Source organism: Panthera onca, chromosome B2 (assembly GCF_046562875.1).
Source record: "Panthera onca isolate mPanOnc1 chromosome B2, mPanOnc1 haplotype 2, whole genome shotgun sequence".
Classification (NCBI taxonomy): domain Eukaryota; kingdom Metazoa; phylum Chordata; class Mammalia; order Carnivora; family Felidae; genus Panthera; species Panthera onca.
The window spans coordinates 60,486,476-60,506,325 of NC_138343.1; positions in this window are offsets into that span (position 1 = coordinate 60,486,476).

Here is a 19,850-nt window from a genome sequence, read left to right on the forward strand (position 1 = left end):
TTTTGCCTTGATGAGTTGAGTATAAATTCCTTATAATGTTGACTAGAAATCATGAAAGTAGATATGCTTGACTATTTCCTGATACTAGGTTAAAGCATTTGTTATTTTATCATTCTGCATAGTGGGAGAGTTAGTCTTACCATAGGTGTCCTTCATTAGATTGCAGAAATTTGATTCTTAATTTGCTTAGTTTTTTTTGTTTGTTTTTGTTATTTTGTTTTTTATAAAGGTATGTTAAAATTTTTCAAGTGCTTCCTTTGCATCTAGTAAGATAATTATATGGGTTCTTAGCACGTTCATGTGGCTAAATAAATTTCTTTTTGAGTGTTGAACCTACTATGCATTTCTGGGATAAAGCCCACTTAATCATACTTTTTATATATTACTGGATTTAATTTGCTAATAATTTTGTTGAAAATCTCTGAGTCTATGTTTACAAAGAATATTAGTGTGAAGTAGTTATTTTCTTTTTCTTCTTTCTGATTTTGGTGTCAAGGTAATGCTGACTTCATTAGATGAGTATCCCTTTCTCTTTGACTTTCTGTGAGAATTTGTGTAGAACTGGTATAATTTATTATTTGATTGAATTCATCACTGAAGTCATTTGACTACGAGATTAACTTTGTGGGAACATTTTTGACTAAGAATTTAGTTTTTTAAGAAATGTAGAACTATTATGATTAACTATTTCTTTCTGAGTGAACATTGCTAATTTGTGTTTTTTAAGGGATTTGTCCATTTCAGCTATGTTGTCTAATTTATTGGCATAAAATTGGATATGATAGTTTCTCCTTTAAATATCTATGAATCTCTATGGTGATGCCCCCTCTTTAATTGGTGATATTGGTAATTTCTGTCTTCTCTGTTCTTTTCTTGATAAATCTAGTTATAATATTACCAAATTAATATTTTCAAATAATGCGTTCTTGATTACGTTGATATTCTCTATTGTTTTTAGTTTCATCAATATCTGCTCTATTTTCTTTTGCTTGTTTTGGGTTTATTTCACTCTTCCTACTTTCTTAAAAAGTTAGTCATGCTAATACCTTGCAACTTTTTTATATAAATATTTAATATCACAAATTTATATTTAAATGCTGCTTTAGTTATGGTTTATAAATTTGGATATGTTGTATTTTTATTGTTGTTCATTTAAAAATATTTTCTAATTTCCATAGTAACTCCTTGACTCATTCTCTCTTATTTTGGCCCTACCTGCTTAAGAGTTGTTCCTTAGCTTCATTGATACAGAGACTTTTTCTGCCTTGTAACTGATGGGTGTTCTGCAAGAGAGAATGTCCTGCCTCTTTCCCAGAAGGAGGAGAACTCTGATGAGATAGGGTTTAAGGGACAAGCACTGTTTCTTTCCCTTACAGAGTGTAGAGGACTTTTCCTTCCCTTTCTTCAAACAACATGGGTCTTCACTTGAATCCTCGGAGTGATGTGTTTGTTGCCTCTTTCTCAGTACAGTAAGGCTGTAGCTCCATTTGAAGAAAGAGTCTGCAAATGGAATTAGGGATTCAGACCTTTTTTATCATTAATTTCCACAATGCCTCAATTCCCCAAATAGAATCTCCCCAGTGTTTCTCCTCAGTACCCTGTGGAAGTTGTGAAAAAGAGCCTACTAGAAAATGTGAGCTCCTCTTGTATCCATCTCCCACCACAACCCCAAATTCACACTAGTTCACATTCTGCTCTGAGCAGTTTATTAAAATGTTACCTGGTTTCTACTTGCTTACTTGTGTGATGGTTAGAACATTTTCCTTCCATGTTTTGCAAAAGTGTGAAAATGTGCATGTGCCAGCCCACCTTGACAATTGGGGAGCTGCTTTTTTTGTTTGTTTGCTTTGTTTTGTTTGGTTTGTGGTGGGTTTTTTTTTTTTGTTGTTGTTTTTTGTTTGGTTTTGTTTGTGTTGTTTTTGTATGCTGCTTGGTTATCCTGAAACCTCAGCTCTCATGGGTTGAAGGAAAGTCATGCACTTGTTCATCCAAACAAATCACTGTTAGACTGAGAGTGATGTCCTTCCAACTTTTTACATCCCAGACAGAAGCTACTACCACCTTCACATTTAGAGAGCACATAATCTAGGCAAAATTAATTTCTAATATGGGCATATTTCTCCCTTTTTTTCAAATACTGAGAATTACTGTGCTTTCAATATGGAAGTAAAAATAAAGACAATTGAATAATTATTTTGTGTCTACACAATAAAAATAACAATCTAACTCCAGTTAATGGTAACCCTTCTTATTTATCTACAGAATAGCCACAATTTTTTAGTTTTCTTGAACCTGGAAAGGTTCTTTTATATATTAAACTACTAAAATTTTTAAGAGGTTAGATCTTAAATATTCTCAATATGATTTTATTTCTTTTCAGGGAATCTGATAATTAACAAAAATAATATTTCTAAAAACAAAAGACAGATTAATTAGTAGATTGTTCAGAACATATTACATATGGAATTTTATACATTAAGAAGCTATTACAAAAATAATAGCATGCTTCTAAAAAATAACACATATTTTAATTATTATTAATTATGATCTTTAAACTATGGTCCCCGGATCAAATTCTTGACCTGATTTTGTGCAGCCTTCAGCTTATAAATGTTTTTAAATTTATTTTACATTTGCATTACATTTATAGCATATTAAAACAAAACAAAATAAAGAAAAATATGTGACAGTGACTGTATATAGCCCTTTATGGAAAGATTGCTGGCCATTTGTATAAATAAAAATAATTGCATGAGTTTTATAATCATCAATATTATTATTCAGTAATTAATATATTTAACATTGAAACCATTAGGAGGGTACTTAGCATAAAGTTTAAGAGGGCAAGAACCGGATTAAATTGTCTGAGTAAAAATCTTCTACCATTTTTTTGTTGATTGATCTGGGCAAATCTATTTAATTGGCTTTTCCTTTTATTGTCTCATCTGTGTAATGAGGCTAATAATACTAGATATCTCCTTATTTAATGGTAAAACGTAAGTGAAGTACTGTAGCAAAAGCACTTAGCACAGTTCCCAACATATGTTAAGTATTAGTTATACATTTAAACAAATGAAGGAAACATACATCACATTTTAAATTATGGTAATGACAAAGATGTGAAGGTTATAGCTACGAATCACAAAAATAGTGGTAAGCAAAAAAAAAAAAAAAAATCCTCTATGTTAGTACTACTTACTTAAGAAAATACATCTACCATTTTGGATGCTATTATTTGGGTACCTTTTGGGCAGTACTTTTTATATTTTCTAATTTTGCCACACAGAGCAAAAATGAAAACTCCATGACAGCGGATTCTTTTACTTTAAAAAACATTTTTTTAATGTTTATTTACTTTTGAGAGAGACACAAACTGCGAGAGGGGGAGGGGCAGAAAGAGAGAGAAAGAGATACAGAATCTGAAGCAGGCTCCAGGCTCTGAGCTGTCAGCACAGAGCCCTAAGCAGGGTTGGAACTCAGGACCGCAGGATCATGACCTGCGCTGAGGTCGGACGCTTAAGCCACTGAGCCACCCAGGTGCCCTGACAGCAGGGATTCTTACTTAATTTTTTTTGCCTCCATAGATACTGACACATAGTAGATGTTCAATATACATTTATAAAATGACTGAAGAGAAATCTTGTTAGGTGAGCATTATAATTAGTCCTACTTCACTCAGATACAGAGGGATTAAGTGACTTGAATATAAATAGATACTTAAAATATATGAGAAATAAAAATGAAACTACAAATCTTAATTTTAAAGATCAGAATTTTCACAGTATTACACTCCAACTTCCATGCTTAGTCCATGGTGCATCATTGAAGCATTTATAAATTTTTTAAACTTTTAAATTTCTTAATCCATTACTGCAGTTAAGGAGACTTTTCTTTATGTAGGCTACCATAGCACAGCTCTCCAAAGAGGAGCAATCTGCAATCTTCCCAGTTAGGTTTTTATAAAATAAAATTTTGGAAAAATCATTATTGATTCTACTACATAATCTTCATGTTTAGAGCATCAGGCTTGTTTTGGCCATCATTGTGTCTTTACATCTGACATTGTACCTGGCAAAGGCAAGATGCTCAGTAGAATAATAAGCAAATTAGTTTGGGATTTATATATTATATATATTATATACATATTTATATGTATTATATAAATTTATAGATATAAATAATATTTATATATGTAATCACTTTAAGGAGACATATCTTCATTTCTGAGTATTTTAAACCTGAAAGGATGAGTTAACTAGACAAGAAATGGCAAAAAGAATATCAAGTCCAAAGATCATGTATCATCAGGAATATGGTTTAGGCACTATGACTCTAAGTAGTTAGAGCCTAGGAAGCAAGAAGGTTACAGGTGTAAGATAAGATGGAAAGGAAAGTAGAGACTATGATGGGTCTTATGAACCATATTAAATATTTTGGAGCTTATCAGTAATAAATAATAAGCTTATGGAGGAACTTCAGTAGTCAAAAAGAAGTGTCAATTTGTAAATAAATATCTAAAAAAAGTACTTAGCATAATAAAAAATATGTATTTCGAGGTTTATTAAGTTTACAGTGATGAAACCAGTATAAATTTTGAAACCGCTTTTAAGTATCTTGAGTTTGGGTTTTAAAATAGATGTCTTCATATATATAAGAGAATTAATTTTCCAAAATTTATGTTCACCAATAACAAACAATATTAACTTTTATAAAGTAGATTAGCAAGCACAAAAAAATTTAAGTTTTACCATACTTATTTTTTTCGTACATAGGATTTATATCATTGAGTCATATGTTCTGTAGAACTGCCATTACTGGAAAAAAAATGAAACCATTTTTTTGGAGTTATGACTCTATGATTATTAATTTTTATCATGGTGAAGATGTACAGATCTAGTTAATAAAAATGGAGGAGAGCATAACCAGTTAATTCCCTGTGGTGGGAAAAATCAAAAAGACTTTCTCGAATACACCATCCATGAAGGAACTAGATAAGGACTCAGCAGTGAGAGAAGAGTATGAGACAATTCCTTTGAATGCATGCCAAATTGAGGTGTGGGCATATTAATTCAAAATATGTTTGAGGGAAAAGCTACTTAAAATTTTTTTAATATTTATTTGATTTTTGAAAGGGAAAGGCAGTGTGAGTGGGTGGAGGGGCAGAGCGAGAGGGAGACACAGAATCCAAAGCAGGCTCCAGGCTTGGAGCTGTCAGCACAGAGCCTGACATGGGGCTGGAACTCACGACCTGGAGATCATGACCTGAGCTGAATTTGGACACATAACCGACCCAGCCATTCAGGTGCCCCATTTTTTTTTTTCAGGGCAAAAGAAGCTAGCGTTAATAATCAGTGGTAACTGTAAATGACTAGGTTTCCCAGTGGACTGTAAATATTAACCAGTTTCCTTTGCAAGTTTGTGAAACTGCCTTTAACATTCTCATATTTCACTTTAGGAGTTTGCACAAGGAAACAAATCCTTTCTGAACTGAAATTCATGGGAATTTTTTAAATGTGGTATTGCAGTCAATCTCTGAACTAGATTTCTTCGTCTTGTCAGCTTTTATGGTGTAGTTAGGAACTATTGTGTCTTTCATGAATTCATTTAACAAATATTTAATAAACACTTCTTATGGACCAGGATCCTCTAGTTTTAGAGTATACTCCAAGGAGCAAACTAGATGTACCTGCTATTGTATTTGAGTAGACAAGCAACAACATAAATGGAAATATATACCAGGAAGTGGTCATTTCAATGATCAAAAATAGAGTAGGCTGTGGAGAGCTATCTTTATGTTTCATGTAAGTCTTCTTTCCTATAAGAACTTTTTATAGATAATCAAAGCTCAGGAATTTTATATTTTATTTCATTGGTTGAGTTGAGAAGGTTTGCACAGGATAATCTTTTTGAAGACGGCCTAATTAGAATTCAATCAGTTTGAACAAATTTAATTGACAGGTGTGCAAGCATAACACCTTTATTTAAGCAATTTTATTGTGTTTTTTTTTTGTTGTACCTACCTCTAGAAATTCTAAAAGTATGGAAAAATGATCTGATTATATACTAATATCAAATATTTGGGAACATTTTTTGGAATTCTCTTTCGGAAAGAATTCCAAACTATTTTTTTTTGTAATTTTGTATTATGTAATATTTTAAAAATATCTGGAATTTGGAGGTTTTATATTCTTCAAAAAGGAGCTATCGAATAACTGAATGGCGACAGATGATAGCCACACTTGCGGTGAGCAGAGCATAATGTATAGAGATACTGAATCAATATGTCATACCCCTGAAACTAATATGATATCCTGTGCCAACTATACTCAAAAAATTAACTTAAAAAGAACTGCTGAATAAATGAGATAAAAGCATTGACTTATTTATTTATTTATTTATTTATTTATTTATTTGTATTTGATTGTCATTTGGTATTACTTGGTCCGTGGGGAATTACATTAGCCTATGGTGACTCTGACATGCCAAGGAAAGTAATTTCAGAACATTTTCTTCTGTTCCCCCTTCTCCCTCTCTCTTCCCCTCTCCTTCCTTCTCCCTCTCTCATTCTCCTATCCCTCCTCTTCTTCTCCCTTTTTCTTTTTCTTCTTGGAATAGTCATGCAAGCAATTCCTCATGATCTTTTGTTATTTTTAATATTCTCATGGGAAGGTAGGGTGGATACAAATGGATAAAATAAAAATAATCCTCAGCAGATTTGTTAAAAATGCCTGGCCTCAGTCTCTCTCTCTCTCTCTCTCTCCCTTTTTAAATATAAACCAGAGTATTGTGCAGCTGTCTAACAGGTAGATACAAATATTATGAAATAGCAAATGGTATATTCATCAAATCTAAAAGGTGAGATGAAACTGTACAAATGTACTTACCAAAAAGGTTAAAGAAATTCTGAAAGAAAAGGAACTATAAAGTACCTGTAATAGTTGAGAGGATTTTTTTATTTATTAGAAGTGAAATAGTATAATAACGGATTCAATTTCTTCACTAGTTATGGGTCTGTTCAAATTTTCTATTTCTTCCCATTTGAGTTTAGGTAGTGTGTGGGTGTCTAGGAATTTGTCCATTTCTTCCAGGTTGTCCAGTTTGTTGGCTATAATTTTTCATAATATTCTCTGATAATTGTGTTCCTGTGGTTTTGGTTGTGACCTATTCTTTTTCATTCGTGATTTCATCTATTTGGGTTCTCTCTTCTTTTTGAGAAGCCTAGTTAGGAGTTTATCAATTTTGTTTATTTAAAAAAAATCACAGCCCTTAGATTCATTGATTTGTTATACTGTTTCTTGGGGATTCTACATTGTTTATTTCTGCTCTAATCTTTATCATTTCTCTTCTTCTGTGAGCCTTGGGATTTTTTGCTGTTTTGCTTCTAGTTCTTTTAGGTGTGCTATTAAATTTTATATTTAGGATTTTTTTGTTTCTTGAGAGAGGCCTGGATTGCAATGTATTTTCCTCTTACGACTGCCTTTGCTGCATCCCAAAGGGTTTGAACTGTTGTGTTTTCATTTTCATTTGCTTCCATATATCTTTCAATTTCTTCTTTAATTGCCTAGTTAACCCATTCATTCTTTAGTAGGATGTTGTTTAACCTCCATGCATTTGGAGGCTTTACAAGCTTTTTCTTGTGTTTGATTTCAAGTTTTGTGATCTGAAAATATGCATGGTATAATCTCAATTCTTTTATATTTATTGAGGCAGTTTTGTGACCCAGTCTGTGATCTATCTTGGAGCCCTGGGCCAGATGGCTTCCCAGGGAAATTCTACCAAACATTTAAAGCAGAGTTAATACGTATCCTTCTCAAGCTGTTCCAAAAAATAGAAATGGAAGGGAAACTTCTGGACTCATTCTATGAAGCTAGCATTACCTTGATTCCTAAACCAGACAGACATAAAAAAGGAGAATTACAGGCCAATATCCCTGATGAACGTGGATGCAAAAATTCTTAACACAATACTAGCAAAGTGAATTCAATAGCATATAAAAAGAATTATTCATCACGATCATGTGGGATTCATTCATGGGCTGCAAGACTGGTTCAATATTTGTAAATCAATGTGATACATTGCATTAATAAAATAAAGGATAAGAACCATATAATCCTGTCAATAGATGAAGAAAAAGCATTTGACGAAATACAGCATCCTTTCTTAATAAAAACCTTCAAGAAAGTCGGGATAGAAGGAACATACCTTAACATCATAAAAACCATATGTGAAAAGCCCACAGCTAATATCATCCTCAATGCGGAAAAACTGAGAGCTTTCCCCGCTGAAATCAGGAACACGATAGGGATATCCACTCTCACTACTGTTGTTTAACATAGTATTGGAAGTCCTAGCCTCAGCAATAGAACAAAATGAAATACAAGGCATCCAAATTGGCAAAGAAGTCAAGATTTCACTTTTCGCAAATGACATGATAGTCTCCATGGAAAACCTGAAGACTCCACCAAAAAGCTGCTAGAACTGATACATGAATTCAGCAAAGTGACAGGATACAAAATCAATGTACAGAAATCGGTTGCATTTCTCTACACCAATAATGAAGCTACAGAGAAATCAAGATATCAATCCCATTTACAATGGCACCAAGAATCATAAAATACCTAGGAATAAACCTAACCAAAGATGTAAAACTGAAATAGTTTAGGTTTCTAATTAAGTAACATAATTCACAGTGTTAATAAGCATAATAATGCAAAATCCCCTTAATTAACAAGATGAAAGATATCACTAGTTTATTTGGAAAATGTGAATTTAATACTGAATGGAAGCAGTTCATGGTTTTCATTAATAAATCATGTTTTAAATGTCCTTTCTATTCTTTTTTTTTTCTAAATAAGGCTGTATAGATTGGAGTCTAGATTATTTTTGGTCAATGCCACTTAAATGTTCTTCTGACAAGCTCAAGTAACTTACCCTTTAAATAATAGAAACATTCTTGCAGTGTAGGAGTAAGAATACACATAGTTGAGGACGCTCAGCTTCTGAAGTCTTTTAGATGATGGTTCTTATCTTGTCCAACAAATAGAAAATTAGGATCTTTGCTTTTATAAATTTAGAACTTTGGGCAGAGACTTGCAGCCACATCATTAGAATATTTTTTTCATGTTTCTGTTTTATAGAAAAATTCTCTGAATGAATTAGTCAATAGCCCCTATAGATATGACCCATATTGGTCCATACCGTTTGCAAGTTAAATGATATCCATGGTTTATTGCCTTGTAGGTCACTTTGGGTAAACAGTGTCAAATGAGAAACTCTCAGAAGATGATGGAGCCCCACCTATAACTGGATCATACATACTTTAAAAGTAATTTTACAATGGCATGCTCAAATAGAGGGACTTAGATCTCTGAACTTCTGTTGTCACATAGCATTAAGAATAATCACTGTTGGTCAAAATATCATCATATGCAGTGTAAGCTACATTCACAATTGCTTGTTTTTTAACATTTCTGTTACCCAGAAATTTTAATTAGCAAAATATTTTTAAAACAACTAAAGCAAACACAGTGGAAGAAAGGGAAATTTAAAAAAAACAATAAATTGAGTAAGGCATAAAAAAATAGAAATGATAAAATTGTAACCCCAAACATATAAACAGTGTCCATTATTAAGAAAAGCATGGCTTAAATAATCCTTACAATTGTCAATAATAATAAGACAGAAGTTTATTAGAGAATAAATGTTTAAAGTACTCTTTTGTAGTTCCTGGATTTTGGGGATTTAGGTCTAAAATCACAACTAATAGGCTACTCACCTCTCAATCATCAAATTGTACATGTAACAAAGCATAAGTATATAAATAATTATAGAATATGAGTTAAATTAGTTTATAAGATTTGGAACAACCCAAATCTCCTGAATCAAAGCTAAAGAGTTAAATCCCTTCTCTCACTTTGATAATTCTTTGAAGATTCTGTGAAAGTTAAAAAAAAAACAGCTTTGGTTTCAAAAGTTCCCCGTGTGTCTGTGTATTTTAAGACTACCTTAAAATAGGAGTAAAGAAAATTTGATGGCAGGTATGGAAAGTAACTTAGTTCATTCAGCTCCTGTGAGAATAACAAATCTTTAATAAGTTTATGTTTTAGGCTCATTCTAAATTCAAAAACTGAAAAATTGATGAGAGCCCTCAAATAATAAAACATATTTTAAAAACATTTTACCTAAATTGAGTTGAATATTAATAACTTATAAACTATCATGTGTAATTTCAATTATTTGTATTAGGTCATATGCTTTTAAATTATTGATTTGAACTTCTCAATTAATTCTCCAAGTCTATAATTTATCAATACTGCAATTTGAGAGCATTTTTTATAAAGACACACAAAACATACTTTAGTTGCTAAGAATAACATTATCAAACATATAGTATTTATAATACAATATTGAAGGAGTGATATCAAGACATACCCATTGTATTGTAATAATGAAATTTGATACTGGAATTACATATAAATTTCATATCAATGATGTTAACATATTTTAACCCTGATTAGCACAAAGATAGAATGTTAATTATTACTTAGGAATATCAGGAAAAAAATTGTCGATAAACAAAAGTTATAGATTGAATAAAGCCTAAAAAAAAAAAGAAAGAAAAAAAGAAAAGTAGCCAATGTGTTCCCTTTGTCTTTTATTTTAATTTTTTTTTCCCAAGGAAGAAGAAGGATTATATTCCTTACAGAGAGATGCGTTTAACTCTTTCCCCCAAACTCACACATGCACACATAAATAAAATCTATTTATTTTGTGACCTTGCAAACTTAAGTGGTTTAAGATATTATAGGTGGAAAGCTTATCACGAGGATGCTTGAATGCAAAGGAAGGCAAGTTGTGAATGGGGCACATGCAAATAATAAATGCCTTTTGTCCACGTGGGCAAGATCCATTCCAATATGTGTTTCCTCCTATTTTTGTGAACAAAATTAAAAAACAAAACAAACAAAAAAAACAAGTTAACATCACTGAATTTATTTCTTCATAAAATTTGATTCCTTAGCATATTACAATGGCTAAATTTTGAAGTTGGCATGTCCTTTCTTTAATTATAATATTATATTTTTTCTTAGGGAACATTTGCTTTCTAAATATTACATAATTATAGAAGGCAGATTATAAACACAGTAAGTAATTTATAACTGTAACATAGTTTGGGAGTAACTAAATTTTCCTTAAATGAAAAAACCCAGCTTGTGTAGGGAAACTCAGTATATACAAGTACATTTCTCTTTCATCATTACACTTTCCATCTTCACAAATTCACATTTCACACGAATTAACATTTTGTTCTGGGAATGAAAGCCTCTGTTCATCTAATATCACATAGCTATAGATACAACATAAAGCTCTCATTACAGTATATTCTAAATTTCTCTCTCACATACCTAGTACCATTATTGTCACATTTTACTTGAGAATATGCTTATAAACATATGATACATGATTATAATCATTGATTTATATAGTTAAAGATATTTTGCAGCAATCAAAATGGAAAACAATTGCATTTTACCTTCATTTCCCCAATTCTGTGTCACTCTGTTTTTTTCTAAATATCAGAGATTCTAATAAAAACACTTCTTCCATCCAAAAATTTCTTTTAGCATTCCCTATAGCGCACATGTGTTGAGAATGCATGTCCCAGGCTTTTTATCATCTGAGAAAAATTTTTACTTGCCCTTCACTTTTAAAAGATATTTTCTGCAGGATATAGAATTCTGTTTGGACATATTTTTCAATCATTTTAAAGCTGTTACTACATGGTCATCTGGCATGTATTGTTGCAGATGGGATGTCTACGCAAATTCTTATCTTTGTTCCTCTCAGGTTATATGTAAGTTTTCTTTTGGCTACCTTCAAGATTTTTTATGTTTTTCACTTACTGTAGCTGGAATACGATATATATCATGTATATGGTTTTCTTGTCTTGTTTGTTTATTTAGGTTTTGGTATTATGCTTGGTGTCCTTTGAGATTCTCAGATTTGTGGTATTCTGGTTTACAGTACATTGGATTAATTGTCAACTGTCATTTCTTCAAATATGTCTTTTTTTCCATTTACTCTTTCTCCTGAAATTCCAATTATTTGTACTATCATGGCTTGATATTAGCCAACAACTATTGTTGTTGTATGTACGTTACATACTTTTACAACTATTTTTTTATCTTTGCATTTTATTTGGGTAATCTCTAGCAATCTACTTTCATGTTCACTGATAATTTCCTTGGTTTTATATAATTTGTGAATGAACCCATCAGAAGCACTTTTATTCAGTTCTGTTACTATTTTATTTTTATCATTCACATTTGATTCTTATAGTTTCTATCTCTCTGCTGAAATTAACCATCTGAGCTTTTATAATGTTAACATTTTCCATTGTAACCTTTAATATAATTATCATAATTATTTTGATTTCTCTCTTGGTTACTTTCTTTTTTTTTAACGTTTATTTATTTTTGAGACAGAGAGAGACAGAGCATGAACAGGGGAGGGGCAGAGAGAGAGGGAGACACAGAATTTGAAACAGGCTCCAGGCTCTGAGCTGTCAGCATAGAGCCCGACATGGGGCTCGAACTCACGGACCGTGAGATCATGACCTGAGCCGGAGTCAGACGCTTAACCGACCAAGCCACCCAGGCGCCCCTCTCTTGGTTACTTTCAACACTTTTCTGGGTTTTATGAATTTGATTCTAATGATTGCCTTATCTTTTCAGATTCCTTTTTCCCCCCCCTCATCTTTTGATCTACTGTGTTATTTTATTAGTTTTTTTTTAAGTTTTTAAATTATTTTTAAAATAAATTAATAAAATATATGGTAGATAAAAAGACTACACACACACACACACACACATATGTATGTATATATTTGGTGTCTAGTATAATTTTTGTCTTATTTGGCATTTAGTGAGAGATATGTTTATCTAGTTAAGAGTTTGGTTTAATTTGAAGAATTTTGTTATGAAGACCAGACTTGAAATTTGTTGTTGCTGTGAGTAATAGAGGTTTCTATGGTCTTCAAGGACTTTACACTGTCAAGCAAGCCCATGTCCAGTTTTCAATAGTCCTTTAAACTTTTCTAGTTTGATCTTCCTATATATTTACATGGCATTCATCAGCATCAGCCCCAGGTAAATAAATATTCAGCCCCCATTACTTTCTGAATATGTCTGTTTATCTCCACATTTTAGTTTGCTCATTTGTTTTGTGACCTCAATTATTTGATGGGTTCAAGAAAAATTATTTTGCAGTATCTCTATTTTTTCTTGTTTTATTAATAGGAATGACACTCTACCAAGTTCTCTAAATTTCAAAACTAAAAAATGGAAGTCCTTTGGATTATTCTAAAAACTGTAGTTACCTAACAAAACTCTCTATTAATTACCGACATATTTGTGTACTTAATCGTCACATTCATTTGAACTCAATGTTTGAATTCCAATGCTCATCTATTCATATTATGTCTCTTGGTTTTTAGTCATTTGTTATTGTCCCCTGACATGCAGATTTGATTTACATACAATATGTTGTGCATACAAAGTATTTATTACAATATGCTAGCCTCCGGTTGATACTATCTTCTCCTGAAGTAGATTTAAATTTTCAATATTAGAACATGAGCTGAACACTTAAATATGTTTTTGAAACGAGCTGTTTAAAGCTAGGTTACAAACATGTGTGTTGGCTCATTTATTTAATTACTCATAGAACTTCAAGAACATAACCTCCTCCAGGGTCCTAACTGGTATATATACCAAACCTTGTTTGGCACTGAACACAATTATTCTTTCCACCTAGGTGAAAATGTGGGAAAATCTCATTTTTGAACTATAACTACTTGTCACCACCTTTAACTAATCTAACAGCCTCACAGTTCCCATCTTTGTATATTGGTAAATTTTGTTGAGGACAAACCACCGGAGAAAGCTGTTCTCCCTTCTGGAACTTTTCTTTCAAATCCTAGCTACTCATTTTTTTTTCTGTCTTGGCATCTCTCAGATATCTTCATATACATGTTCTTTTTTATCTCATTATTTACAATGTGATGTTTAGAAACAACGAAAAATATGTGCCATTTCTCTAGGCAATGTTTAAAGTTGGATATATAAATATTTGATGTTACTGTGACATTTATTCTTTAAAGCTATTATTAAACATCACAGTCTTTATCATTTAGCAAAACTTCTTTGACATTCCTGGTGACCCCTTTCTCTTTTGACTCCAGTAATACATTGTGTATACTTCTGTAATAAAACTTTATGAACTAGTATATATTATTTTTTGTGTTCTATAGTTATGAAGTTCATAGAGATGAATTACAATACCTTTATATACAAGCTCTCATCACTTTACATGACCCTGGTATATATGAATTTTAGTTACCACAGATGAATAATGCCAGCCCTCCAACAGCACAGTTCACATTTCTTTTATCATGGTATATTAACTGTAAATAATTGAGTAAAGCATGAACTTTGCTACTAGATCTTTAGTACACTATCAGTATCAATATGAGTAACTAATATGTCACTTCTTTTAAGTGAATTTGGAGAATGCACACCTGTCACTCACTGTATGCACAGACAGCAAAGCATGTAGTCTCATAGCTTCTATTTCCTAGCGATAACTCTTGTGATGTTTTATAGAAATATATTATTTTTGGAGTTTATTTATTTTGAGAGAGAAAGAAAAAAGAGAGAACATGAGCATGCATGGGGGAGGGGGAGAGAGAGAGAGAGAGAGAGAGAGAGAATCCCAAGCAGTCTCCAAGGTGCCACGTGAGGCTCAAACTCATGAACCATGGGTTCATGACCTGAACCAAAACCAAGAGTCGAATGCTTAACTGACTGAGCCACCCAGGCACCCCACAGAAATGGATTATCAAAAGAAGAAATCAGACACGGAAAATGTAGCAAAGAAACCAAATATGATATTTCTGTAAGTGAAAGATTTTAAAATGGCAACAGCAAAGCAAATATAGGACTTGACCAAGGTATGCATGAAGTTAAGGTATGAACTATATTGAAAGAGTTTGATGAATATATTTTTTAAAAAGGTAAACTTCTTTGGCAAGTTTTAAATTACACTATGTTTGAGATGGAATGCTTGCTTACTTCTACTTTGTAATACATGCTTCCATTAAAAAAAAAAAATCTCAATCTCTTTGGATAGAATGCTAGCCAAAAGCATTGAATTAGTTGGTACATTGAAAACAAAAAACAAAAAACAAACAAAAAAAAACAATTAGTAAGAGACTGAAAACATTTGTTTGTTTGTTTGTTTGTTTGTTTACTATCAACAAGATTGGTCCCATTCAGGAAATGAAATGCATTGATTATTATTAAGCTGTGTAGTTAAGCTACTAATGCAGATTAAGTACGCTGCTGTAAAATTTGGAACCAGATTCCAAGAATTAGTCCAGGCAGATGTTTGTAGCCAACAGGATGATGTTATCTCAGAGGAAGTAACAAGGGCAAAATCTTTATACCAAAGGAACTCTCAGAGATAATTCCTGACATTGAAATCAAAAAGGATGAAATGCTCGAAGCTAATCCAAATTTATAAAGGAATGTAACAATTCACTAAAATATAGAAATGAAGCTCACTTTATATGAAAACTTTAATAGTGAGAGGAAGACAAGCACTGTTGACGCAATTCGTCATTAGTTTTTAAAAATAGCAAAATGCCTAATTGTCAATATTTCTTATATTTTAAATTACAGTGTACTATCTAAAGATATTTTACTTATCATTTTCTTATAAATATATAACCAATTTTAATATAGTTTCTAATGTTTCACAAAAGCTTGTAAAGTTCACAAAACAAACTTTTTTTTCCCCATTGATTGCCTATATGCAAATCCATCAGGAGAGAAAAATCTGATATAAAAAGAAAATAAAGTTTTATTCAAACTCAGATTAGGACAACTGCCCAGGAAACATGATCTTCACGGGGAAGAAAGTCCTTTGGAGATTGAACAATTATTACAGGGTTATATGCCATTTTTATATCTTGTAAAAACTCAAAAGATTATAGATTAGCACATAGGCAGGAATCATGAGTTTTTTTTTTTTTTTTAATTTTTTTTTTTTTTAACGTTTATTTATTTTTGGGACAGAGAGAGACAGAGCATGAACAGGGGAGGGGCAGAGAGAGAGGGAGACACAGAATCCGAAACAGGCTCCAGGCTCTGAGCCATCAGCCCAGAGCCCGACGCGGGGCTCGAACTCACAGACTGCGAGATCGTGACCTGAGCTGAAGTCGGACGCTTAACCGACTGAGCCACCCAGGCGCCCCAGGAATCATGAGTTTTAAAGTCAAGGAATGCAAGGAGTAGGACCACGGATCAATATCTCAAGGGCAAGATGGTTTTCCATTAGGACAGTCATTCACAAAATAGATGTACAAAGCATGTAAGCTGCCGTAATTCAGGCTTTGTGTTTGAACAAAGTTTATGTATAGTCATGCTGACCTAGAAAGAAATCTACAGTGGCTTTGCTTATAGAGCAGGTCTTTAGAGATTTTTTCTATCAATGGTTAAGAGAAATTTGCAAAGTTTTAGCCTTTTATGTTCATGTACTGCTGTGCAAAGGAAAAAGCATAAAGAATTCACTTAGTAATATCGTCAAAAAATGCAATGAATAGGCAAATGTATTACTATCACTTTTTATATATAAAAATAATACTAAAAGCACCATCTGTGAACCCAAAAAGTTTTTAATGTTAAAAGATGGACAGCATTTTTTCTTATTTGATGTTTGCTGTCACAACTTCTTTTGAAACATGAACAATTTTCTGTTGTTAAATGTGTCTTTGCATGATAAACTTGGTGTGAAAGATGAAAAAAAAATCTCTTTTCTCTGTATATAATCGAAGTTAAAATTTTAAATATGAATTTTAATTTTGTAAAGATTATGTCTTAACATGCATAATAATGAAACACAAAATTTAATCATGCTAAAATGAATACAGAGATTTAAAAATATTTAGGTATTGATATATTTTTATTGCACAGGTGTATAAATATATAAGTATACATATATATATATATATATATATATATATATATATATATATATAATTAGGAAATCTTCAAAATTTTATGTATATTTATTTGAATACCCCAAAAACAAAACATTGAACAAAAACTTAATTTGGGATGCAGAAAAGATATGTAATTCCTTAAGCATGCTATACTCTTCCAGATTGCTGCTGTTTACCATGTGCTGACAAAATATTCCTTTTTAGTGTTTTTAAATGTTTATCTATTCTTTTTTTTTTTTTTCAACGTTTTTTATTTATTTTTGGGACAGAGAGAGACAGAGCATGAACAGGGGAGGGGCAGAGAGAGAGGGAGACACAGAATCTGAAACAGGCTCCAGGCTCCGAGCCATCAGCCCAGAGCCTGACGCGGGGCTCGAACTCACAGACCGCGAGATCGTGACCTGGCTGAAGTCGGACGCTTAACCGACTGCACCACCCAGGCGCCCCATAAATGTTTATCTATTCTTGAGAGAGAGCACGATCAGGGGAGAGGCAGAAAGAGAGGGAGACACAAAATCTGAAGCAGGCTCCAAGCACTGAGCTGTCAGCAAGGAGCCTGACACGGGGCTTGAACCCACGGATCGGGAGACTATGACCTGAGCCGAAGTTGGACACCCAACTGATTGAGCCACCCAGGTGCTCCCCAAAATATTCCTTTTTATTCTTTGGATAACTTTTAGCTTGAGTAAAGCATCTATTTATTAAATAAGGGTGGTTTTTGGAATCAAAGATTGACCATGCTAAAATAAAGTTTAGTTTTGAGAACCCTATCCATATTTTAATGAGAAAGCACAGAGGTTAAATGTTTACATATGTTATTTTTAAAATTTCCTCAGAAAGAACTTTTTTTTGTACCTGCAATAAAAACAATGAAAACATATGTCTCAAGAAAAATGAGTTCAAAAGACTGATAAAAATTACAAAGTTACTTACAGACACACTAATAATAACATGGCACCTTGCTTACTTCTGCTTCTATGCCAAAGAGAAAGGAAATAGACATTAAATGGGGGAGAAAATGGATGGAGGTAGGAAGTGATGGGGGAGAGAAGGCAGGTTTTTGTTATGTTTTGTTTGTATTGGCTTGATTGGTTAACTGACATTTTAGAATTTCTGTTTAGTAGGAATGTATACCTAAGGTTTCTCTCCAGTCTTCATTTCAATAGCTGTATTCTAATATTTAATCATAAGTTAAAAAACATATACAGATACAATAGAGAAATAAAAGTTGTCAAGATTTGCTATTTTTACGAGGATTATAATTTTATCAGTTCTCCAGTATGCGTAGGCATAAAATCACAGAGAAAGACGTTTTATCTATATCAAGCTACAGAGTTGAGCATCAAGAGGGGAAAGATATGTATTAAAGTGACTTACTGCACAGTATAACATTTTAGCTACCTTCCTTTTAGTGCATATGATCATTTATGGCCCACCACACCACACTCCTTGGATAAATGCTTATGCACTAGAAGAGGCTACCGCTTTGCAAGGCTCTCTGTTCATCAACCCTTTCCCATTTCTTCCACAGCTTTGCTTTGCAATTTCACTTCCTACTGAAAAAAAAAAAAATTAAAGGAAAAAACAAACAAAAATCAAAACCCACAAACAAAAGAAAACAACAATACAACAGAACACAACAACAAGAGTGGCTTCTGCTGCCTGAAATAAACTCTGGGTTTATTGCTGACTCAATCTGTATTAAACCAAACTTTCCCTATGTTTTACTACAATAATACACAATGTGGTTTAAAATTAAGCTTTGTCTACTAATTTAGAAAAGATTACATTTTGAGTCTCAAGGTCTCTTGTATTTTTTCCTTCTATATAGGTTACTCCTACCCTTGATACAATGTAGAATGCAATAAGATAGACTTTAAAGTGTTTTGCAATTATAATACTATTCAATAAGATTAAAGAACAAAATAACTTTTAAAGGATGTGAGTACTTGAAAGATAACAAAATACTTGAATTCAATAGCATAAATACTGAATACATCTGTGTGAATTTTTGAGTTACCTAAATCTGATCTTTTTCGATTTATTCTTCTATCATTATTTCTTAAAATAAACTTTCAATTTAGGTGGAGATTTCTGTCATTAGTTGCCCCACCTGATGGTGGTTGTTTTCTCCTTGTCTGGACACTTTCCCCAAAGGTTTCATAATTTCTCTTCTATATTCTGATGGGAGGTGGAAAGGTGTCTGGAAATGGAGAAAATGTGATGGCATCTTCCTAAACACTAGTAATACTTTATTTCCTGATATTTGTGGAGGCTGTATAGATGTGTTTAGTTTAGAAAAAAAAATATATGCACATTCTTTTTGTGCATTTACCTACATCTCAATTTTAAAAATATTTACAAAATAAAGAAATTGCCAGAAATCTGATAATTAGTGGTGTGATGCTTTAAGTGGTCTGGAATCCTTACAGGAACTGTGAAGAATGGGAAGGTTTTAAGAGTTCTGGTTAAAATGTAAATCTAATCAGAAGGCTACAAAATTTTGGAAATTGATACTGGCGATGATCATAAACCACTGTGAATACACTTAATGCCACTGAATCATACACTTAAAGATGATTAAGGGTAAATTAAAAAAATTAAAAAATTAAATGTAAAACTATTAACTCAAGGGTCTAGAGATGTGTTCATACTGTATACAATAAAATAATTTAGTGATTTAATTTTGATTTGGAATAGAATAATATTGGAATAATATTAGTTATTTTAGCATAAATAGCTACTGGCAAAGATTCCCTAGTTTAAAAGTGGGATGGATGTGAAATGT